Genomic DNA, 26,860 nt, shown 5'->3' with positions numbered 1-26,860 from the left:
AATGGCCATCATCCAAAAGGTAAGAAATAACAAGTGTTGGTGAGGATGTGGAGAAAAGGGAACCCTTGTGCACTGTTTGTGGGAATGTAAGTTGGTGCAGTCACTATGGAAAAAAGTATGGAAGTCCCTCAAAAAATTAAAAAGTAGAACTACCCTACGATCCAGCAATTCCACTCCTGGGTATTTATCTAAAGAAAATGAAAACACTACCTCAAAAAGATCTTCACCCCTATGTTCATTACAGCATTATTTACAATAACCAAGACAGGAAAGCAACCTGTGTCCATCAATGGATGAATGGTTAAAGAGAGTGTGCCATGTATAATGGAATACTCTTCAGCCACAAAAAGAAGAAAATCCTACCATTTGTGACAACACAGATGGACCTTGAGGGCATTATGCTGAGTGAAATAAGACCGGGAAAGGCAAAAACCATACTAAAGGAACAGATGCTTCAGTGGCCACACATGACAAGGAATTCAGTCTTTTACAGAATAGATTGTAAAAGTCACTACACAAAGAGAAGGCTTGAACAATCAGGAGCAGCAACCTCTGAGGATAGAGGAGAATCTCATTTCCAAAATTAGCACATTATAAAATTCAACAGTCCAGATATTAACAACATCACAAAACATTAAAAAAAAGAGAAAGCATGGCCCATTCAAAGGTGAAAAATAAATCAACAGAAGTCATCTATGAAGAAGCAAAATATTGGATTTATTATTCAAAACTTTAAATCAACCATCTTAGGGACTTCCCTGGCAGCCAGTGGTTAGGACTCAGCGCTCTCACTGCTGAGGGCCCAGGTTCGATCCCTGGTCGGGAAACTAAGATCCTGCAAGCTGCGCGGTGCAACATGGTCAAATTAAAAAAAAAAAAAAAGCAGCTGCCTTAAATATGCGCAAAATGCTAAAGGAAACCATGGACGAAGGCTAAAGGAAAACAAGAGAAAACATGTATCAACAATATAAGAATGTCATAAACAGATAGAAATTATAAAAAGGAAGCAATTACAATTCTTGTGTCTTAGATTGGGTGATGGTGGACGTAGTGTCTTGACAATGTCGAGAGAACGAGGGTTAGTTAAGCAAAGTATGGTCTGGGAGCAGAGGAATCAGCATGTGCAAGGGTGCTGGGGTAGAAGGGACTGGGGGTTTTGAGTAACTCATGGGATGAAACGGGACTCGTCCTCAGTGACAGTGATGTGATGACCTGGAACAAACCTCCAAGTCATGTGAGAACTTTGACCTTTGTACAAAGAGCCATAGGAAGACATTGAAAAGTTCTACCCACTGGGTAACGGCCATGCTTTGTTGTAAAAGGGCTTGATGTCTTCATTGTGGCGTGTTATTTTCAGGAGTGGAGATTCGAAAACCAGTGAGCACGTTCAGTGAGGGGCCTGAGAAGATCTGAACAGCACTGGGAAATATTTAAAAGTTTAAGTTGACTGGACTTGGCAGACATTCGTTCATTAGGGTCATAAGAAGCTGCCGTCAAGGTGTCTGGCATATTAGAAATGCCTCTGCACTGCTGCCATTATTCATGATGTTGTCATTATTTATGATGATGATTACGTTACTAACACTCCTTATCATCATTTCCCGGTATTAGCTTCCCTTTTCCCATACGAGGTTCAGTGCCAATTGCTCTGTGATGTTATTTTCCTTAATCATTAGAATTCTTGGTTTCAGCACGAGATGCTGTTTTTAGTTCTAAAAATCATGAGTTTGAGGCGCCTGTGAAATAATGGCTCTGCTTTTATGAAGCTCAGCAGAGATTTCTGACCTAGAGATTAAACGCACATAGATTATGATTCATATGGTAGGTGTCTCTCTGCCCTTTGAGGTCTGGATATAATTCCTCTGAGCCATTCTTCAATTTCATAGCTTCTGAGGAAGAGAAAATCTATCTCAAGAGTCTATGAACTCATCCCCCACACTAAACTCAGCTGTCCAGTGTGGTTTTATCATAGAACTTGCTTTCTAGCAGGCACATGAAAAAGATTTGGGAGAAAGGAGAACGTGGAAGTTTAGTTATGTTTACATAAGAAAAGATGCTTTTGTATATTACAGATATACCCAAAGTAATAAACAGTCTGAAAAGGGGAACCAGTGTCTAAAATAGTCCGTTTACATGGATCAGCATATATATTTTATTTCTCCCAAATTTACTGAGCTTCCTCATCCTTGCCAAAGAAGGGGAGACTGTTACGTTGTCATCATTGTAAAGACAGAGGCAAACGAGAGCACTTAGATGAAGACAATGCTAATATCAAAACTAAATTATAGGGCTTCCCTGGTGGCGCAGTGGTTGAGAGTCTGTCTGCCTGCCGATGCAGGGGACACGGGTTCGTGCCCCAGTCCGGGAAGATCCCACATGCCGCGGAGCGGCTGGGCCCGTGAGCCATGGCCGCTGAGCCTGCATGTCCGGAGCCTCTGCTCCGCGGCGGGAGAGGCCACAACAGTGAGAGGCCCTAGTACCGAAAAAAAAAAAAAAAAAACTAAACTAAATTATAAGGAAAGAATTCGTGGAGACTTAGAGGGAACACTTTGTGAAGAAACAATACAAATTATTTTTGAAAGAATAAAACATTTTCCTACAGGCAGTCTTTGGTATTTCAACTTTACATGAACTTGACTAAGATGTCACAGAAACTAATTTGAAGTTTTGAAAGAAGATTAATATGTTTTAAGTGCAATGAGGGTGTTTAGTAATATTTTAGGATTTCAGAAGCTTTAAAGCATCAGGGATTCTTATTCTTGAAAAATGCTGTTTATTTAAATTATTTTCTAAGTCATCTGTATGGCTATTTAGAAGAATGTAAGATATTTTATTCAAAGGAGTCAGTCCTCACGGTGTGTGTTTTTCTGGGCATTGGTGGGAGGGGGGGACAGTTTGCAACAATAATTGTTTTGAATTTCCAGGTATTTAGCTTCTGCATAACCCCAAATCATGCAAATGTATATTTTTTTAATTTTTGAGAACTTTTAAATTAATAATAACCCATGAGATGCCATCAATAATACCATGTGAATGAGGTATTTTTGTAGGTAATAAGAACATGAGTGGATTAAACTTTAAGTCTATCACGCTCTCCTAATGATTAAGTGAAGATTAAACAGATTGGGGGAAATATTGCTTTTTATGTTAAAATGTCGCATGAGATTGACCTGGCAGTATATTTCGTTCGAGCAGAGAGTCTGTACATGCTGATTTACGTATACATGAGACCAGTTTGCTTCCATTCTCCTTTCAACTCTTCCAGTGTCCCAAAGAAGGTGGGAGGGAATAGAGGTGGTATTTATAAAGCAAATCATAAGGTCGGTAGACCAGGCAAAGAAGTGAACAGTCTTGGCACTGACAGTAAAAGCAGGATGTAAGGCAAAATCAGCAACATCAAATATCTAAAGAGTGCCAAGCCTGGGTAAGACCTGATTCTCACTTTCCATGCACTGCAAAAAATCTGTTTTTAAGGAGGATTTCAATTAGATATAGTTAAAATATTGTTTCCTAGTAATAAACGAGAAACCGTTTTTAATAATTAAAACCGTGTTTAATAATTGAAGAAAGAGAATAAATGATTATTCCCAAATTAGTTTTAAAAGGAAGAAAAATGATGATCACAAATGAAAGGATAAATAAAAAATCTACCATTCTACCTGAACACTTCAACACTCCATTCTCAGGCATCAAAGTAATTGTAGATGAAAACTCATCTAGGATTTAGAGCAACAATATCCACCAACCTGACCTAATTGACATTTATAAAACACCCAGCCCTGGAACAGCAGAATGCACATTATTTTCATGAACACATGGATTATTCATCAAGTTAGGCCATATTCTGAGCTACAGAACAGCCATGTCAAATTTAAAATAATTGAAATCATTCAAAGTAATTTTTCTGGCAAAAAAAAAAAGAAATGAAACAGAAAGTATCTGAATAGTCCATAAATATTTGGAAATTTAAAAATATAATTCTCAATAACTCATGAGTCAAAGAGGAAGAGAAAAAGAAAATTAAAAATTATATATTTTGCGTTGGATAAAAATAAACACACACACATCACAAAAAAAGTCCAGGATGTCTGCTATCTTCAATCCTAATCCATATTGTGCTTGAAGTCCTAGTCAGGGCAATAAGGCAAGAAAAGATATAAAAGTCAAACAGTATTTTCAAACAGCATAATTAACTACGCAGTACTTACCAAAGAATCTACAAAATCTTGTAGAACTAACAAGTAATTTTATCAAGTTTTAGGATACAAGGTCAATATACACAAAAACCAATATCTTTTCTGTATATGAACAATGGACAATTAGAAAAAAATAAAATAAAAACACAGTACCATTTTTGATAGCACCAAAACCCCTGAAACTTAGGTAATAATACACATGCACATGACCTCTATGTTGAGAACTGACTGAATACATGGAGAGATATGCCATGTTCAGAGGATCAGAGAACTGAACATTGTTAAGACAGTAATTCTCCCCAGATTGATTTATTTGTTCAAACTAATACCAGTCAAAATCTCAGCAGGACTGTTGAGTAGATGTTGAGAAGCTGATGCTAAAATTATATGGGGAAAAAAATCAAAGGAATTAGAATAGTCATAAGAATTTTTAAAAATACATGTGTAGAACATTTGGTGCCTTATTTCGAGGCACTCTTTAAGCCACAGTTATCAAGAGACTGGGATATTGTGATACTGACAACAGCAGAGGCACAAAAATCAATTTTTTAAAAACGGCTATATGTATGTGCTTATATATTCAATTTATTTACAACAAAGATACATTAGCAATTTAATTAAGAAAAGATATTCTTTTCAGAAAACAGTGTGGGAGAACTGAACAACCATATGCAAAAAGACCCCCGGCTTTTTAAAACATAACTTCCATGACATTAAAACAATCACAAAATACTAATAAACTTTTAAAACTTTGAGACAAAAACATAAGAGAAAATTTTTGTGACCTTGGGTTTGGCAAAAATTTCTATTACATGACACAGAAGGCACGACCCATATCTGAAAAACATTAATAGGTTAATGGAGGAAATCAGTGTAAAGAGTTAATTTGAAATAGTGGGGTATTTATTTAATAGATGTTTATTGAGTGTTTCCTGTATACCTGGCAGTGTTACAGGCATGAAACCAGTTTTCGTCAAAATTAAAATCTTGTCCTCTTCAAACGTGAATTACTCATATGAAGAGTTAACCATAGGAAAACATGCAATTAACCATACAAACAGCTATGAACTGGGAGAGAATATTTGCGAAATGGGTACCTGAAGAAGGACTTGGGTAGAGGATACATGAGAATCTCTCAAAACACAATGAAAAGGAAATGGACGACCCAATAAAAAATGGGCAAGTAATTTGAACAGACCCTACAGCAAAGAAGAGAAGCAGATGGCAAATAAGCATTTGAAAAGCTGCTGTTCATCTTTGCTAGTCAGTAGCGAGATGCAAATAAAACCACAAAGTGATACCACTGCATACCTAGGAACAAACCTGGCAGTACTGAGTGCAAGTGCCCCCAAAGATGTGGAACGAAATGATACTAGCAGGGATGAAAAATAGCATGGCTAAAGTGGACAACAGTCAGCAAATTTCTTTTCAAGGTACATCTATACTTCCATGACTCAGCAATGTCACTCACCATAAGCTTTACTGTTATTCAGTGTTATTGAATAAATATTACATCCTCCAAAGAAGCTTCTCTGACCATAGCATCTATTAGCTCTTATTCTCCAACCCTCTTGTTCTGTGTGTCTTTTTGTGTATTTAGTTAGTTAGTTAATTTTTGTTTGTCTTCATAATACCTCTCACTCTGTGTTCTTGTCAGTTCATTTAATAGTTTGCCTGTTTACTCTCGTCTTAGTTCAGGCTGCTGTAAGGAAATACCATAGACTGGGAGGCTTATAAACAGAAGAAATTTATTTCTTACAGTCTGGAGGCTGGAAGTCCAAGGTCAAGGTGCCAGCATAATCCGGTTCTGGTGACAGCCTGCTTCCAGGCTTACAGATGGCTGACTTCTCATCATATTCACACGTGGCAGAGCAGGGGAGAGGGAGCCAGCTCTCAGGGGTCTCTTTGTAAGGGCACGAACTCCATTCATGGGGGCTCTACTCTCATGGCCTCATCACCTTCCACAAGTCCCACCTCCTGACACCATCACCTTGGGGGTTAGGTTTCAAGATAAATTTTGGAAGAACATTCAGTTGGTAACAGCTCTCTATGCCCTACCTCAGCCACCTTACCCTAATTAGAAAGCAAGTTTCAAACGTGCAGGGTTTTGTCTGTCTAGCTTCATGTCTAGAACACTCCTAGCATAGAGGAAAAGCTCAACAAACACTTATTATATGAATAAATAAACCACTATTCCACACCAAGTCTAACACTGACTTCCCCCATTCAGAAACACACAGGGTCCATGAGGCTTCCACACTGTGTGCTGTCCAAAGGTGGGTCACCAGGTGGAATTGCACCTTCACCCTGGCTTCATGTGCAGAGTGAGATCAAAAGAGAGATTAGACAAAACCAGAATAAGTGCAACACAAAGGAAAAACACAGGGATCATTCAGCTCCTCTGCGAGCCAACAGAGAGCACATTCGTTTTATTTTATTTCAAACAAATCCACAGAAAGAAGTGAGCGGCATTGCATAATGCCCGATTGCTGACTCCATTCTAGATCCGTGGGGTTTCTCCCAAAGGTTACTCTTTATGGGTGAAGTCATGTGTGCAGACAGTTTGGTTGCCCGGGAAGGGACTGCTGCTGGTGACGTCTGCTGGCCCCAATGACTGTCCTACACTTCATTCAGAGCTGGTACAAGCATTTACCCCTGAACTGAATAAGGCAGGATTTTACTTGTTACCTTCATGTTCTTTTTCTGCAAACAAACAGATCCTGCCCCAGCAAGGATGGAGATTTTGAAGGTCATTTGGTCTCACAATGATGTGCTGCTTTGGGAACCAAATCAACGGCTTGTGCTTTGTTGGCTGTGGCAGGTGTCTGCGGTTCCCATCCCGCCCTGGGGAGGTTAGCGATGTGCCCTGTGCTTTTGTAATTTGCTTCACTTTTCTCAGGACACAAGTGTGTCATTTAGCAAGTTATTATTCTTGCAGCCACTGGATGGCAAAAGACTGGAAGGGCTAATGCAGTTCCCCAAGGTTCCCGATTAAAACTCCAAAAGGAACTTTCTTATCAAGAATATTTGGCTAAATACTTTGAAACCCATTTGTTTACTTTAGAATGTATTATCACACAACTAAAACCATATCATCACTCCTCACCATAGAATATGTAAAACCCTGCCAGCCTTTTTCTTTTCTTTTTTTAAAATCTTTATTGCAGTATAATTTCCTCACAATACTGTGTTAATTTCTGTTGTACACCAAAGTGAATCAGACATATGCATACACATGTCCCCATATCCCCTCCCTCTTGAGCCTTCCTCCCACCCTCCCTATCCCACCCCTCTAGGTCATCGCAAAGCACCAAGCTGATCTCCCTGTGCTATGCGGCTGCTTCCCACTAGCTATCTATTTTACGTTTGGTAGTGTATATATGTCCATGCCACTCTCTCACTTTGCCCCAGCTTACCCTTCCCCCTCCCCGTGTCCTCCAGTCCATTCTCTACGTCTGCATCTTTATTCTTGTCCTGCCACTAGGTTCATCAGTACCATTTTTTTTTTAGATTCCATATGCGTTAGCATATGGTATTTGTTTTTCTCTTTCTGACTTACTTCACTCTGTATGACAGACTCTAGGTCCATCCACCTCACTACAAATAACTCAATTCGTTCCTTTTTATGGCTGAGTAATATTCCATTGTATATATGTGCCACATCTTCTTTATCCATTCATCTGTCGATGGACACTTAGGTGGCTTCCATAACCTGGCTATTGTAAATAGTGCTGCAATGAACATTGGGGTGCATGTTTCTCTTTGAATTATGCCCTTCTCAGGGTATATGCCTTTTTCTTACTATTTGCGAATAGTTATTTGGTGATTTGAATTTCAACATATGTAGGCAATGGAACAGTCATCTGGGAAGTTATGTAGCATTGGAAAAGTATGCAGTATTGTAATGTAAATATACTCATTACAGTCAGTGCCTTAAAGGATTTCAGCTATAAAAGCTTTTAATTCCCCCTACTGCCCCACATTTTTGTATCAGATAAAGGATTCATCTCTATATAGGAATAGTAATACATTTAACAAAGACAAGAGAATCTGGAGAACCGAGAGGCATTTGCTAGGTTGCAGTAAATTGTAATATGGGGAAGGCGATGAGAGAGGTCTCAGCGGGAGATGGAGCCCAGCCGGGAGGTCCCAACAGCCCTCTTCCGAGTCGTCAGCAGATGTTTGTGATAAGGTATGGCCACCATCCAGAGTCCTTGAAGTCATAGGGAGGACTGATGAGACTGCTCAGTTTTGCAATTGAAAGAAAAGTTTTATCTTCATCATCATTAACTGGTCAGCTTAAAATTCCAGTAGTTGGGAAGGAATTGAGGTAAACTGTCAAGTAATCAATTTGCAATCATCTGGAAGAGAACAGGTGGTGAACAGTCAGCTGCGCTTCGTGAGGACAAACTACACCAAGTCAGTTTAATTTCTTCCCATGATGGAAGGACAGGACTCTGGACAGAGGAGAGACAGGAGCTTGAGGAAGACTTTTCACTGCACTACACAGAAAACCTTCTCAACGCAGGAGGAGATTGTGTCTGGGTAATTCTGAGGAAGGGCGTCTCTGGGGAGGGGCTGAGCCCACGGGTGATTCTCTGAACCGACATCATTCTGAGTGCATGAAGTTCGACCTTCCAACAGTCCCCAGCGCTCAAGAGACTCAAATAAGTAGGTTAAGTCATTGACTTAAAATTTAAGTTATGAAAAAACATAGCCAAAAAGATTAAAAAGAATTTCCTTTCCAATTTATAAAATTATATTGCATTATCTGTATAAGTATGTAGTTTCAAGTTCTCATCATTTTCCTGAATCTCTAGAAAATATAGCATGTCTTGCTTCAGATGAGGTAGCACTTAATAAAATATTAATAAAAGTACACGTCATGTCATTATTATTTAATGTTACTAAGTTTGGGGTTTTTTTTTTTTGAAATTTGTCTCAGTCTACATTGAATTAGTATCATTTCTGCAAAACACTGATGAAAGAGTCTTAAATAGTATTGTGAGAGATTTACCGACAGACCTTCCAAATACTTAAGTTTGCAAACAGGAACAGATTTTAAAGCTTTCAGTAAAGTCCCTGAATCACATTGTCGTTTCAACTGTGTCATGCATCTTGTAGCAACTGCATCATTTATGTTTCAGGTCATGCTTGTATTGAAGTGCTCTAAAACTTAATAAAATAAATCATCAGACCATTTTAAAAGGCTACAGAAAATCCACACAAGACAAAATGGAAAACTGAATCATCCATGATAATTAAAAGAATGCAAATGAAAGTAAACCTGGGCCAGATGTTTGTACTTGTAGGATCAGTGTTTTAAATCATAACACACAAAGGTTGCAGGTTAAGGGGGCACTGAATTACTCATAAAAGATTGAGAGCAGTCTGAATCCTTTTGTAAAGGAATATCTGATATTATGGGAACCATAAAGATACATATTGATATATGGTAGATGTGTTAATCCCTCTCCTGAGAATTTATCTTAAAGAAATAATATCACAGAAGTAAAAATGTGTGCTTATATTTATTTATAAAACCAGTAAACTGGGCAAGGTCGGATGTACACTGTGAAGGAAAATGTCAACTCAGTGGAATATTCTGTAAGCACAAAATTAAACATTATGAAGACTGAAGTAAAGTAATAATTTTTAAAATGGGTAGAAATCAGACTGTGAAATGGTGTAGAATAGTAGAAGCAACTCTAGGAGTTAGAAAACCTGAAATACAGCACTTCAACTGCCTCCAATATACTGTGCTAGTTCTTTTATTTTTAATTTTATTTTATATTAGAGTATAGTTGATTTACAATGTTGTGTTAGTTTCAGGTGTACGGCAAAGTGATTCAGTTATATATATACATATATCCATTCTTTTTCAGATTCTTTTCCCATATAGGCTATTACAGAATATAGAGTAGAGTTCCCCGTGCTATACAGCAGCTTGTTGTTGATTATCTGTTTTGTAAATAGTAGTGAGTATACGTTAATCCCAAACTCCTAATTTATCCCTCCCCCCCACCCCACCTCTCCCCTTTGGTAACCATAAGTTCATTCTCTAAGTCTGTGTGTCTGTTTCTGTTTTATAAATAAGTTCATTTGTATCACTTTTTTTTAGAATCCACATATAAGTGACATTATATGATATTTGTCTTTCTCTGTCTGACTTATTTCATGCAGTATGATAATCTCCAGGTCCGTCCATGTTGCTGCAAATGGCATTATTTCGTTCTCTTTTATGGATAATATTCCCTTGTACTGTGTACTTTCAAAGACCCTCTCCTCCATCAGACTCTAGTCAGCCTCCTCTGAGCCCTCTTTTTAGCCAGCCCTCAGTCTTGGGCCTTGTCCAGTTTTAGCAAGAATCCTGCCAAGTCAGTTTAGGGAGAATTCCACCCCTCCACCCCAATATCTGATCAGGGTCCTCATCCCCCACCCTTGGCATCTAAGTCCTTGGCCTGCCTCTAGCTAGAATCCTGCTAGGCCAGTTTAGTAAGAATCCTCTTAGTAATTGTCCACCCGCAGACCCTGCTCTCTGCCCCCTGGCTATAAATCCCCAGCTGTCTTTGCTGTATTCAGAATGGGGCTCAATTCTACACCGAAAACTCTTTCCCCATTGCAAGAGCACTGAATAAATTCTGCCTTTCCAATCTTTAACTGGAGTCCAGCTCTATTCCTCTTTTAAGGAACCTCCAAGAACCTCGTCAACCTCCTTGTAAAATGAGGTAGTTCAAACCGTCCTTACCTTCCATGCCTGGCTTCCGGGCCTTTGGCAACATAATTCCTGTCTTCAAATCTCATCTCTGAGGGGTGAGGTGAGTCCAGGCATCTGGAGAGATGAGACTTGGAGAAGATGATACGTCCCGATCACAGACCAAAGTAGCAAAGCCACCTAGGTGATTTGCTAATTTACAATGTAGAATGTAACAGTCTATGGACCACACGTTAACGTGTACACCCTCTCTTTGGAGAAAAACTACATGTTGAGTCAAATTCCTGGATGGTTTTTTCTGCAGCAGATATCACAACAAAGGGGGTTAATTATGTGGTTTGAAATGTTAATAGCATGAGACTCTGTTGGGCTGCTGTGTCCTCCATGCTGGCACTGGCTAGATATGTACCATACAAGCCCATAGTTTCCTTGAAAGGCTGGAACCCAGGCAACTTGAATGCACACAGCTTAACATCCTTTAATTCTTATTGACACATTCTTTCTTTTCATATGCTAATCCTCTTAATCAGATTATGGTCAATTGAGTTTTGCTGAGGGCATGCTTTATTCTAAAGGTGACTTTGCACATTGCTGCTGCCAATCTGTTTCAGAATGTGGGGCTTCTTGGCAGGATGGGAGTTTGTATAGTTCTTGCTATGTATTGCAGTACTGTCTCTCCAGCTTGCTTTATCTTGTCGACATTTGGAAAAGGAAACTTGTGCTTGAATCTCAGCTTTACCACATACTGGGATTCAGACATGCCTCACTGGCACGGTGGAGATCAAAAAAGATTGTTTATTTGAAAAAGTTTTGCAAACTGTAAAGGACTGTGAGGCGTATGCTGTTTTAACCCCCTGATTCTGTGCTTATACCATCTGAGAAGGTGTGGCGGTACCAACCATTACCAGAAACAAAGTCGTATTTACACCAGATTGAGGGTGACAAGTCCTGAGGAGGGGGCAGAACCTTCCTTGACTTTCCCCACTGAGTCATCTAGTAATTAAAGTCCCTCCAGCATGGGAGTCAGATTTTCTTTCCTTCTCTCTCTGTTTTCCTCTCTCCCCAAGTCAGCCCCATATTTTTTCTTCCTTCTGCTTAATTCCCAGTGTCCCAGGGTTTTGGGGGGCAGATGGGTCAGAGCCCAATGTTCTATGCATTCCAAGAAATTTAGGAGCTTAAGAATGGAATTAATAAGGCAAACATGTCTTTTTGCTCACTAAGTATCGAGCAGACATAACACCACTTGAAAAATGTTGCATGTTTCATTTCATTCCATCTTATCTCCCCTAAAGGGGAAGTTTGCCTCTCCCAACTGTGGCTCCCACTACACAGCCAAGATGCCCTGGCCTCACCCAAGGAACTGGTCTAAGTGGTTACTGGCTGTTTGCCTAAACTAGGAAGGTGCTTCTTTTATGGATATTAAGAAAGAAATGTCTTCAGCCACATATGAATTTAAAAATACATATTAGTGTAAGGTCGGATCTTAACAAACGGCACCGCGAAACAGAGGAAAGCTTCAAGTGAGCTTTATTAGGGAGCGCTCCCGGGCAAGGTTCACTGGTCCGAGAGAAAGGGGCCAGAGAAACCGCACCCGGGCGAGGGTTGGGCAAGACTTTATAGGGGAAGAAGGGAAAGGGGTGTGGTGAATCTGGGAGGGCGCAGGGTATTCCTTATTTGGTGGTCTCGGGGCACAGTATTCCCTGTTAGGGTGAATCATGACCTCAAAGATATCAGGTCCTGAGCCCTGAAACCTGGGGATGTTCCCTTACGTGGCAATGGGGACGTTCCCTTACGTGGCAATGGGGACTGTGCAGAAAGGATTAAAGATCTTGCCCTGGTGGGCCCTGCATGGGATCAGAAGAGACTCTCCTACAGAAAGGAAAGGCAGTATTGGTGGTGACGGTGGAAGGTGCTGTGTTGTGGGATCTGGAGACGGAGCAAGCCAAGAGTGCTGGAGACGGTGAGCAAACCGATGCACCCTGCAGCCTTTGGAGGGAAGTCCCTGCGAACGTGTGGATTCCAGCCCAGGGAAATTGATTTCAGACTTCTGGCCTCTGAACTGTAAGAGGATACATTTCTGTTGGTTTTAGCCACCACGTTTGTGGCTACAAACAGCCCCAGGAAATGAGTCCACCTGCCCATGCCTGACTCTCCGAGCTAGGCTGCTGCTCGGATGCCAGCACACACCCTTCCTCCCACTCAGGCTGTTCCTCCCCCTGCTGGGCCTCCAGTCTTCCACCTTCCTGCCTCAGATCCTGAGATGCTACCGCTGGTTATCAGATTCCATCACCAGCACAGTCTCTGCTCCCAGCACACAGGTATTCCTTATCTGTCCTACCTAACAGCTTAGGTCTGAATTATTCAGTAAACAAATTGAAAGGAAGAGAAACATCTTTTAAATTCAACTTGTAATTTTCTTTTATAATTGAATAATATCTCTAAAGATAAATATATTTATATATGCATTTTATGACTATTTGAAAAATTTTATAATAAAGCAAATTTAAGTTAATGACACAAGGGTAAATGGTTTTTAAAATTATAAAGAATCTGTATGTTTTTCAAATTTGAGATTTGTTCAAGAGAATGATGAATTTTTCTTCTTTGTCTTTACTTTCTGAGTCACCTTTAGAGGTTGCTCTGAGACCCCCCTCAAAACTCTTGTGTTGAATCCTAACCCCCAAGGTAATGGTAGCAGGAGGTGGGGCCGTTGGGAGGTGATGAGGTCATGAGGGTGGAGCCCCCATGATGGGATCAGTGTCCAAATAAAAGAGACCCCAGAGAGCTCCCTCGCCCCTTCCTCCAGGTGAGGACAGAGCGAGTAGACGCCGTCTATGAACCGGGAAGCGGGTCCTCACCAGACACTGAATCTGCCGGCCCCTTGATCTTGGACCGCCAGCCTCCAGAACTGTGAGAAATAAATGTCTGTCCTTTATAAGCCCCCCAGCCTGTAGTATTTTGTTATAGCAGCCTGGATTGACTAAGACAAAGTATTTCCTAGGATTGAGAACCAGGCATCAAAGATTGCTTTATTAGACCAAATGTGCGGTTGAAAGGCTAACCTGGGCTCTTCTGGAGGTATATGTATATGTCTGTGTGTGCGTGGGGTATTGCGTATTTATATTAAAATTTTAAAACATACCTTAGAGGTTGCTGCAAAAGAGGAGGAGAAGGAAAAGAATGAGAAGACCATCAGAATTACTGAGAACGTCTCGGCCTGGTGATGGTAAATCAATTTGTTACCTGAACTTTTCTTTCTTCTCGAGTTTCTCTAGGATTTAATATGCAGCATGGCACAGTGCTTGTCCCTGAGTCTCAGAGACAGATATTTAATTTGGTAATAATGTGCATGCTCTCCTCCACCCTGCCAATATTTCATTCCAAGGGAAGGGTTTCCTCCTGAGGTGCTCTTGGCCGCAAATGAGTGAGACAATGAAATATTCCGGTCAGGCTCAGCCCACAGAATAAAAGAAGGCAATCAACTATACAGGCAGACGAAGCAGTGCCAGGGTGAAAAGCCTGTTGCCTGATTGTAGCCCAAGGGATGCTAAATTACCCATCAACCCGCTCAGCCCGGTTGATAGACACCAGAAAACCATATGTGAAGAAAAACAGCTGCCGAGGAGGAAAATGTTTCTGGCTAGAATGTACTGTGGATTCAACCAGCATTTGTACTCCTTCCTTATATTTGATCTCTTCTTGTGAGTTAATTTACAAACAGATAATCAGGGATGTGTTTTCTTATCTCCAACGTTAACATATGGAAATAACTTGGAATACTGCGGCACAGCTTTGAAATACTAACCAAGGTGCCTTTACCATTTAGCCTCCGTGATTGGGAACATTTTGTGCTGAATGACTGAAGCCAAACTAGAATAGTACTTTCAACAGCGTGTATCAGGCTAACTGGAATAGTTCATGATCATAGTGACTTTTGCAGAAATTTGTAATAGAATAGTATGAGTTATTGGCATGCCTTGTAATATTCTTCTTTTGCAAAGTCACATATATGCCCTAGTTTTAATGGGGGTTCACACATTTTGGAAAATTTTCAAATAGATTTGAGAAAGTCGTCATAAAAAGGCACTCTGCCCTCCGAGTTCTCTGAAATTTTCTCCTGTTCTCTCTTAAATTATAGTTTCACTTTAGGGTAAGTGTCGTTCAACAAAACTTCATAAGAAGTTTCACATAGAACATGATGCTTTTATCTATATTTTCATTCAAGCATGAATCAGAAAATCCCTAATATTATCTCATTTTTCAGTCCCAAAATGCATTTGTAAGAGGTGTGTCAGATACTGCAGAGAGTGAGCCCGGCAATCTAGAGAAGTGGTGAAAATCACTCGGTTTAGAGCAGGACTTTCAGGCTTCCTTCACTCTTTGATTTGCAGTGGAGGAGCTGTGTAACCTTGGGGGGAGTTACTTAACCTCTCTGAGCCTCATGTCTAACATGAGATTAAGAATCTCATGATTCATTATCATCCCACTTTGTATTATTCTTAACAGTAACCCCAAATCCGTGTACTACTGGATGTATTGACCCTGAAGATCTTGAAATTTAATTAAACAGGCAAAAATATTAAAAATTGAATCTTTCGAAAGAGTTGCCAAGAGTAATGTTTCATTAACTCTCCAGTGGATGGTTCACCCATTACAGTCAGAGATCTTGTTGCAGAGAACACTTTGGTTTTGTTTATTTATTTTTGCACTCCTCCGTCTACCACAGCAGCCACACATCCCAGACTTAGTCAGCCCTGGCAGAGCTTTGGAAAGCAGCCTCAGGAAGGTGGTCAGAGGCAATGTGAATTCGAGTGGAGCTGGCGTGTATTCCATGGCTCTCACTGCCTTGCCCTGAGAGCCCTTAGCAAATGGCTTAGTTTTTAGAGCCCAGGTTTATTTGACTGAACATTAAGGATAATAATACCTCTCCTGGCTATTGCGAGGGTGACCGCACAACAGATCCAGTGTACTGTGCGTGTAGCTGCCATGGATTCACTCCGAAGCCATCAGCATTGTCTGCCTTTTGTTGTTAGAGAGATGTCTGTGCGGAAAAACGCTACATACGAGAGAACTAACACAGAGGCATTCGATATAAAAGTTTTCTACCTTACTAAAATTATATTAAAGGAGCTGGTATAACCTATACAAAAGAGGGAGATTAGTGCATAGAAGACCACCATACTCTACCATAATTCCACCATAACCTACCCCATGATGAGCTCCTGGGAAAGTATGATGGGGTTTCTAAATAGTTGCAAAAATATTTAGATTTATTTTATTTTATTCATTTGCAGGGTAAGAGGTGTATATCAAATTATGTTCCTAGAATATCAACATAGCTTTTAAAATTAACAACTGAAACAAGCAAAACACATGATGAAAAAATTGTAAGGTTTTGGTGAATTATAGCTCAAATAAACGGAAACACCAAGAAGGGGCATATTTACTGCAAGTTATTTTGTTGATTAAACTATTCCCATTTTGGAGTAGAGAACTATTTTACCAGGTCCTAAAAACCAACCATCTCTTTCTGTACCCTTAGGGTGCACTTTCTATAATATTAGCCCCCCCGATCAGTACTTGAATTGAAATGTTTGACATGAAAGATGGCCATTTTACCAGACTAGCACCAAATGAACTAAGATTGCAGGCTATAATGCCTTTAAAACAAAATTGCAGTGTAAGCCACACAATTCGTAGCATTCACTGTTAGGAGGAGAAAATAACTTGTTAGTTTGTGCAGAGACTGGCAATTTGACACAATGCAAGTCTTTTTTAATGCTTTCAGCCCACCTCCTATAATATTTCTAACCTGTTTCCTTATAGGGAGCATAACCAGGAAACCTGATGGTGCTTAAATGGGAGCTGCAAAGTGACGGGCAATCACTGTCATACATTATATGGGTTTGGACAAATGTATAATGACATGTATCCGCCGTCATAGTATCATACAGAGTAGTTTCCTTGCACTAAAAATCACCTATTCGCCACCTATTCATTTCTCTCCCTCACTCCCTGACTCCCACAGCCACTGATCTTTTTATTATCTCCATAGTTTTACCTTTTCCAGAATGCCCTATAGTTGGAATCATGCAGTATGTAGACTTCTCAGATTGGCTTCTTTCACTTAGTAAAGTTCATTTAATATGCATTCAAGTTTCCTCCATGTCTTTTATGTCTTGATAGCTTAGTCCTTTTTAACACTGACTAATTTTCCATTGTCTGGATGTATCAGAGTTTATTTATAAATTCACCCACTGAAGGACATCTTGGTTGTTTCCAAAGGAGCTGTACCATTTTGTATTCCTGCTAGCAGTGAATGACAGTTCCTGGTGCTGCACAACCTAGGCAGTATTAGGTGTTCTCAGCATTCTGGATTTGGGCCATTCTGATAGGTGCATAGTAGAATCTCATTGTTTTTATTTGCATTTCCCTGATGATACACAATGTGAAGCATCTTTTCATAGACCTACTTGCTCTCTGTATCTCTTCTTTGGTGAGGTGACTGTTCAGATCAGTTGCCCATGTCTAAATCAGGTGGTTCATTTTCTTATTGTTGAATTTTAAGAGCTTTTTATATATTTTGGATCACAGTCCTTTATCAAATGTCTTTTGCACAGATTTTTCTCCCAGTCCGTGGAAGGTCTTCTCATGCTCTTGTCCTTTTCTTTTACAGAATAGTTTTAAATTTTAATGAAGTCCAGCCTATCAAGACTTTCTTTCATGGATTGTGCCTTTGGTGTTGTATCTAAAAATTCATCCCCATACCCAAGGTCATCTAGGTTTTCTCCTATGTTAACTTCTAGGAGTTTTATGTTTAGGTCTATGATCCATTTTGACTTGATTTTTGTGAAGCATGTAAGGTTTGTGTCTAGATTCTTTTTTTTTTTTTTCTGTATGTGGGTGTCCAGCTGTTCCAGCATCATTTGTTGGAAAAGCTACATTTGCTCCATTATACTGCTCCTTTGTCAAAAACAGTTGACTCTATGTGTGAGCCTGGGCTTTCTATTTTGTTTCATTGATCTGTCTGTTATTTCACCAATACCACACTGTCTTGATTACTGTAGCTTTCTAGTAAATCTTGAATTCAGGTAGTGTCAGTCCTCAATTTTGTTCTTCTCCTTCAATATTGTGTTGATTCTTCTGGGTCTTTTGACTGTCCTTAAAACCTTCAGGATCAATTTGTCACAATCCACAAAATAGCTTGCTGGGATTTTGATTGGGGGTTGTATGGAATCTATAGATCAAGTTGGAAAGAACTGACAAGTTGACAGTTTTGAGCCTTCCCATCCATGAATGTAGACTGTCTCTCAATTTATTTAGTTATTTGATTTCATTCATCAGGATGTTGTAGTTTTCTCATATAAGTCTTTAAGTCTTTTGTTAGATTTACACCTGAGTATTTTATTAGGGAGGCTGTTAATGTAAATGGTATCGTGTTTTTAATTTCAAATTCCACTTATTCATTGCCAGTATATTGGAAAGCGATTGACTTTTGTTTATTAACCTTGGATGCTGTAACTTTGCCGTAATTGCTTATTAGTGCCAGGAGGCTTTTTTTTGTCGATTCTTTGGGATACTGTTAATTTTTTGCAAAAGTATTTAACTTCTTAGAACAACAAGATATTTGAATGAAAAGGATTATGAAATTTTCACCAATAGAGGTTAAATGACTGTCCCAAGCTCAAATTAATGTCATTTCATCAGTTTTCACAGTGCTTATTTTCCTAGTTTCTTTGATGCTCTAGGACACTATCATTGAGTTCTTTGTGTCACTGCCAGCAGTTCTTTATAAACAGGGTAATCGAACTTGTTCTGCATTTAGATGGTCATGCACTCAACGTGAGGGGTGTAGATGTCTTGGCTGAAGATCTCCTCCAGGGTGGAAATTAAGCCAATTGTATTGTATTGATCGTCACATTCACGTTGTGAACTGTTCTCTCAAGATTCACTTCCCATAACTTGCACTAGAAATAAAGAAAACTAAACTCCACCAAAAATTGGACTCTAACATTCATAAGAACACAGATTTGTGGGTGTATGATCTGTGTGGTCACACGGGCCCCATGCAGACAGGTTGGCACTTGGTTTAATGTTCTACTAACCCTGTTTTAACCTTCATAATATGTTTTGAGCAATCGACCCTGCATTTTCATTTTGCTCTGGGCGAGGGGTGGGGGAGGAGGGTTTGGCACAGATTTTGTAACCTGTAACATTTTTTATGTAATGCTACATAAACTCAATTGTTGGTAGTGCACCTGAGTTTATGGTAGGGCTACTTTTTTAAAAGTTCTCTCAAAAAGTCTCAGATTGTTTACAAAGTATTTTGCTTAACGTGGGATTTTCTTCTGGGTTATAGGAAAAAAAACAAAAGAAACAAACAAGTGTAACTTGTGTTCCAGTTCCTTCCCATGTAAGTAGAAAATTTTTGGATTAAAGTAAAAATAGATGCCCTGCTTTAAAATCATTTGTTAATAATTAACCAAGATTGCTTTACTCTTAAATTTTATTTGTTGCTTTGTTTTCAAGGGAATTTGAAGTGGTTTTAAAATTTGTAGATAAATTAAGATGAAGGGGAATACAATAAAGGAAGAAATTGTGTTCGTAGAGTTACATGCCATAGAATCCTGTACAGTTGCTGTATTCAGGCTAGAAGCATTGGGAGGACTATCTAATGCTCAAAGCAGGGAAGGAAATGCACTCAATTACAAATTCCAAAATGTCCCAGGTCCATAATGTCAGTTGTTAGAATGTGAAATTCATGAGGTCACTAGGGTGGAAATTCTGTGAGGAAGGGTTTTTAGTCTATTTTGTCCAAGACAAGATTCCCAATCTGAGAGCAGTTTCTGCCGCCATCTGTATCCAATAAGGATGTGTTGAAAGGATGAGTGTCTGTGAGTCGATAGAGACACAGCTGTTCAGGTGAAGAACAACCTCACAGATGTCCCTGTACTTCTGTATGGGTCACAATTCTCCTTTGTAGCCTCATAACGGACACAACTTTATAAATCAACCCCCCTTCCCCAGATACTGTGGTTACACCTATGTGATCATTTCACAAAGAGTTCTGCTTTAAAATTCATGATAGAAGACAATACCAACATACAATTCAGGGAAAGGGATTTTATGTGGTCAAATGATGTCATCTACGGTTTTCTAGATGCTCTGAGGACCTGTGAAAGCCATGAGTGTCTTCCCAGTGAAGGGGCAATTCAATACACCACAAATTTGAAGGGCGTTTCAGGGGACGATGGTTCTGGCTTAAAGCAGATACTGGCTCTGATTACCTTGTGGTAAATGGTCAGCCTCTGATCTAGACAAATAGATGAACATCAAGTGCTTTAAGAAGTTCCCCACAAATGCCATTTCCCACAACCTAGGTTCTAACAAGTATGGCACAGAAAGATATGAGTATCATGTTTTCTGACTCTATGTAGGTGATTCAGGATTTTGATCAAGAAAACTGTTTGACATTGACAATTCCATCACATACATTTTTTTTCAACAAAACTGTAAATTCTAAATAGTAAAATTCTTTGAAGTCAAGATTTTTTTTAATTTAATACACACACACTATGTATATAAATAGATATACAAATATGTATGTATACGTATGTATTCAGTCAATATTATGATTCTGAATTTAGTAGTAATTAAAGTACGAACACCAATATCCTTGCAAAAAATTAAAAAAGAAAAAAAAATCTTACCGATAATGCTATCACCACTATTTTTCAGAAGAGTTTGTGTGATTAGCTCAAAGCCAGAGGTCGGAACCCAGGCTTCTGAATTCTGGTCCTAAATGTTTGTCAAAGTGCTAGGAGATCTCTATCTCTAAATAGATGTTAAAATTCTTACAGCAGCATTCATTCTAAACACTGTTCATCCATTCTCCTCACCGCAGATCGGCGTTATTTCTCATCAAAGGCATCATAAATGTTAGTATTAAAACAAATTTGATATTATGAATAGAAAAGAGTAGATTATTGTAACCAGTCACCTTTATTTGTTAAAACTAGTATTTTCATTTAAAATATGCTAAGTATTTAACATAATAACTGAAAATATAATGATACTTTTATAAGAGCTCCCAATAAAAGAATTATACTTTCTACTTTATTCCTAGTGTTAAAAAGTTTAAAATGGATTACATTTATAATGTCTTCAATTTCTGAAATGATATTAAGTCATTTTACCAGGTCAGAAAATTGATTTGGTCCTCTGCTTTTCCTTAGCCTCAATCATGAAAAATAGGAATTCTGATATATTCAATTCTCATCCCTAGCAGCATTATTCTGCTTGACTGTGGTGAAAACATCTTATTCTAGCAGAATACTGCGGGTTTTGCCAGCAGGTTCCAATAAGTCAGGCATTCAATGGATAAGTAAGTCAAAGCGTTACAATTGGGTTAACTCACTCTATCCAAGTACAACTAATTTCCAAAGCCCAGTGGATGTCCTCATTATGTAACTGTCAACTTTGTCCAGGAAGGAATAGGAGAGATTCATCAAATGAGCAGTAATAAATGATTCCTATTAATGTTATTTTTTAGTAATGACTCGAAACGACCTGAAAGTTTTGGTTTGTTCTCAATCTTGAACATAGTCCAGATCCCACTGAAGACCAATAAAAATCAACAAACTTGGAATTCAGATGTCAAACAACGTTAGACTCATTCTCTGTTTTTGACTTTGGATATATATACGTGTTCTTTAATAAGGCAATCCTTATAGAAAACGAACCTTGGTTCTGGAGTCAGAATAGCTATGTCACAGACCCACCTCTACCACTATATATTCATCAACAGCTGATTTAGACTACCTGATCTTGTTTCTCATTGTTCATGGAGATAATTTTAACCTTGAAGAATATTTGTGAGACCCAATTGAGATGATTTTTATCTGTACAAATGAAAGTTATTTTTATTATAAGCGGCAAGAATCCCAGAATAGGGGGAAATATTTCTCACATCAGATCTTTATAGATAAAGGAAACAAGGCAACTTTCATTCAAGCTGTAAATAAATGTGTGGGTTTCAATCCTTTACTGTATTTTCAACAAGGTAGTCTTCTATCCAAGAATCCATTAGTTTTCAAACATAAGGTTAACTCCTATTGTCTCGAAAAATTCGGAAATAAGAGCTACTTCCCATGGGTGGAGAGCATGACTAGGCTGGGTGCATCCCACCCCTACTGGGTTTTCCTGACCTTTCCCATTCTAAGGTATTTTCATCTTGTTACGGTTTGCATGTCTTTAGAACAGGTTTTACATTCTAGAGAATTATGGCAGTTAGGAGTCATTTCTCAGGATGTCCATCATAGATACAGCAGCAGGTTACAGAAAACCCAAAGTACCAGGGTTTTACCTCTCAAAAAGACCAGCCATGCATAGGATGACAGAGGATGTCTTAAGGATCCCCCGAGCTCCATTGTATTATGTCTAGTGTTTGGTCAGTGTCTCTTGAGTCAAGGTGACTGATAGAGCTTCAGCAATTACATTCACTTTTAGTCAACAGGTGTTAGAGGGGCAAAGATGGTGTGTCCTGCCCCTCTTGCTTAAAGGAGAGTTTCTGAATGTATCAAAAAGTGCTATCAGCCCATCAGAGTTTGGAGGACGGGGGAAGAGGCAGCTGGCGTGGGAGAGTAAGAGGCAGGGGCCAAAGACCTGGGAGGAAATTGTTGCGTATGCATCAGGACCCAATGACAGAATTATCTGGGGAAGTGCGCGTGTGTCAAGATAAGGACTGGGGCGTGGCCACTGGATTTGACAATGGAAAGCTCATTATTGACCCGGAGAAGAGCAACCTCGTGAAGGTGATTTGGGCAAAACCCTGGTGTCAGTGGACTCAGTGAAAAAGGGGAAGACAGCATAGGAGGTCGTACATAGAGGGGAAACTTGTCAAAGGATTTTCCTGTAAGAGAAGTGAAATTGAGCAGTAGCTGTGGGGAAGGTGGAGTAACCCGGTTGTCTTGTTCGCTCATTTGTTGGTTTTTCCCCACATGGGAGGAGTAAGGGCAGGTTTATGCACTTGTGAGTAGGACCAGCTTCAGGGGCTGCACACGGGGCCAGGCAACAACAGGGTCCACGCCTAGTAGCATCCATCTCTGCTGATGCCATCCCGAATTCTTAATAATTTTACCTTTGAACTTGTGTTTAGTAAGTGAAGTCCAGCAGGATGATGGCACGTGCTTCTGAGCTGCTGCCCTCCCTCTCCTCCCATCACGTTCAGTGTTCACGGTGTTCCCGGAGCACAGAATCCTAGTGGATCCATGATGCCTGGGACTTTGCATGACTGTGACCGTAGGCCTGTTTTCGTCAGGCTCTGGTAAACTTCAAAACTGATGCTTTAACTCTGAACCTAAAATGACTTGAAAATATGTAAAAGCTCAACTCAAGTTTATGTAATAAATAAAATGGAATTTTAAATTTGATGCCTTACTGCTTTCATTTTCAGTAAGGAGTAGAATCAGTAAAACGAAGGCCAATTTCAACTTTCTTAAAACCTACAAAAACTGAACTGAGAGGGGAAAATGGAGGTTTTATTTTATTTTATTTTTGTTATGCTGCTTTGCAAGCTACCTTACCCCATCAAGATTTGTTTTCATTCAGATTACTCTTTAGTTTTGAACTCATTCTGTATTTGGAACAGCCGGTGGTAAGTACAGAGTAAATGTGAGCTACTGTTGCTGGTACGATTTGTACACTTTCATCTGAATTTTACCGGCGGGGATTATGCTGTCTCTTCCAGGCATCAGTGTTCCTTTGCAACAAAGGACAGTAGTTCATACTACTTGGCAAAGAAAACTGGTAAGACCTTTCTTAGAATGTCTGCTGGAAATGCCTGCTCTGTGTTGTCGATTTCACTATCATGTTAGAAACACTTTTGCCCCTGGTGCTTCTGCTCCTGATTCTTAATTGTTGTTATTTTGCAGAGTAAAATATTGATGACATTGGTCAAAAAGATTGACAGCAGCATGAATTGTTATTAACCAGACTGTTGGTTGCAGCTTACATTTCAATACATTCTAGGATGAAGCACAAGCCCTCAGGGCAATCTCTTTTTCATTCTCTTTTCCAAACAGGCAGAAATTAACCCTCTCATAACTTTCTTTGCTATTGTCCCTTATTTTCTTTTTCCTTTGAGCAGTTAAAACACGATGTATTGATTTCTACCTTGTAACATAAAAGGACTCATTATTCATCAAGGTGGAGGTTGGAATTATCCTGAAAGCTTGAAATAACCAAAGACAGTTCTTAAAGAACCAAGGGCGGAAATGATAAGGTCGACCTTGGGAAGACAAAAAAAGCAGAGGAGCAGAAAGAAAGATGACATCAGAGAGGAGAGAAAGCCACCCCCTCTTCACACTCGCAGCAGACACACTTACAGTAGGAACATTCATCGTGTGGTCTCAACCTTTTGGGAAACATTCATCTTTTGTATCTTTGTGCAGCCAATGAAATCTGACTACCAAAGCTTCTTCTGAATGATCTTGTCATCCATGGCTCATATAAAAAGTGTATCCATATGGTGCAAATTAGTATGGATTACTTTCATGTCTGTGTGATGATTATCGGTAATGTCATTTGTAATCAATTCTATGAACTGAACAGCAACAGTGGAGTGAGAGATGTAAACCACACAGCCCAGGGGTGAAAAAGAAATAATCCCACTAACTAACGTTTCTGTTTTCTTCTTATGCTCAATCTTAAATCTTAGAAAATAGGAGAGACCGAATCTTCTCGAAGGTAAGCATTTCCAAGCATACTAGTCAAATCAATCACTATGGTCAATTTTAAGTCACGTGGAGATTTTTAAACCTGGCAACTTTCTCATTAACTATTAAACTACTGAGTATTAGTGCAGTTAAGTTGAGGGTAGGGGACATTCGGTATGGTTATCATAATGAGCTGTGCGGCAAAATCACCTCAAACTATGCTAAAAATGCAGATTCCCAGCCAGAACGCAGACTTACTGAAGAGGAAAAGAGTGGGGCAGAGAATCTATCTTTGTAACAAGTTCTGTGAATGATTATGATGGAGAAAGCCTGCCCTGAATTTGAGACCTCACCTCCCCATTTCTAGACCTTTTCTCAATTGCCTAAATAATTAGCTGTGTAATATTAGGAAACATCTCATCTCTGTATCTGTATTTAAAAAAAAAAAATAAGACTATCAAACAATACAAAGAGTATGTACTAAGATTTGCACTTCCATCCTCATTTCTCCTCACTCCTGATCCAGCTGCCAGAGGAAACCTTATTTAACCATTTTTCTTTATATTTCGTACACGGGTTACCATCTTATGTATTTGTAGTTATTTTTAATTCATCACCATTATGAAGAGATTTCTTTCTCTGATGGGTAAAAATATAATTTATCTACACCTCCTCTTCCCACTCCCTATTTATTTCCATTCCCTGCAATGAACTCTGGAATTACCTTTAGTTCTTCATATTTAATCTGTTCACAATTTATAATAAATTCTTAAACCTCTCCATCTTATTTCATAAATGTCACACAATAGCTCTAGGTTCCTCACTTAGAAAGATGAGAATGTTACCGACCTTCCTCCCTTCCAACCATCCTTATCACTTTTAACTATTTGCCAATTTTCTTTTCTTTTTTTAACCCTCACAAGATTAATTACATTTGTATTATTTTTATAGCCAAAAATAAAGGTAGTATGTTTTATCTGTAGATTAATTTCACAATTAAAAACAATGGACAGCACTTACACGATCAGTATTATACAAACTTGGTTAATAACGGAGACCTTGTTTCCACAGTCTGCATGCCACAAAAAGGAAAAGTTTCAGATACGCTATCCTTTCCTGAACAACACCAGTTGCCCAAACCCATGCTGCATTTTAGTTTGCTCTATATTTGGACCATAACTCTTTAAAAATGATCCTTTTTCTTGGGGTTTCTGATTGCCTATATCTTATTATGTGAATTAGCATATACTACATGCCTTCTTCTCTTGAATGAATATGGTTTTACTCAATGTGTAAAAAGTAAAAAAGAAAAATATTTCGTACTCATTCTCTCCACTCTGGCTATTTCATATTTTAAGGTGAAATCCATTGGCTTCCTATTCTACTTTGATTGAATATGTCATATTTGGGTGGGCTATGATAGTTAATGCACGATTTAAGTTTCCCTTGGGTTTTAGAAGGTGCATTACGCATTACAATATGCTTATTTTTGCTTTGAAGCAGTCAACTATACTCCATTTTTGTGGAATCCTCTAATTTATTTTAGACCTCCTAGAAGCCTTCTGCCTCACAGTCAGTCTTTAGGTCTGTAAGTAGCTGTTAACTTAGGATATACCTTTCTTGCATTTTTGAGTGGGAAGAACTGTTTCCTGGATCCATTTCAAACTCATTTTGCTGAAACACATTTTACAAAAATTAATTTCCTAAGAATGTATGCCCATGAAATATGTTCTGAGTCCTCCCATGGATGCAAATGCCTCACCCTTGATTCACTGTGACCTGGTCAGTGTTGATATTAAATGTCCTTCTCCTAAGTGGCTGAAATGGTTCTTCCCTTTATGTTAAGCAAGCACCTGGTACCACTTGTCGGGAGACAATTCTCCATGGCATTTCTGCACATCGTGTGACAGCCTTTGTGGCAGAATATCTTCTCAAGGATGTTGGAACAGCAAACAGCCTAGGAGGACAGAGATGGTGTCTTTCTCCAGAGCAGAGGGCAGATTTGTCTCCTGACCAGCACAGTAAAGATAACGTCTTCTTGGGCACAAGGCTTGGGTAGGGTTGCTAGCTGCCCCCTTTGAGACTGGGGTTTCCTAAGCGTGGGGCTCCCAGCTGTGCCACAGACCCACTGTGCGTTTAGCACCCACTTCATTTCTCACGTTGGACTTGGGGAGCAAAGGGAACCTATTCAGACATGAAACTCAGGCTTCCTGCTGTGTCACAAGTAATAACAT

Source organism: Neophocaena asiaeorientalis, unplaced genomic scaffold (assembly GCF_003031525.2).
Source record: "Neophocaena asiaeorientalis asiaeorientalis breed wild unplaced genomic scaffold, Neophocaena_asiaeorientalis_V1.1 scaffold155, whole genome shotgun sequence".
NCBI lineage: Eukaryota > Metazoa > Chordata > Mammalia > Artiodactyla > Phocoenidae > Neophocaena > Neophocaena asiaeorientalis.
Note: the sequence above shows the minus strand (reverse complement) of the source record.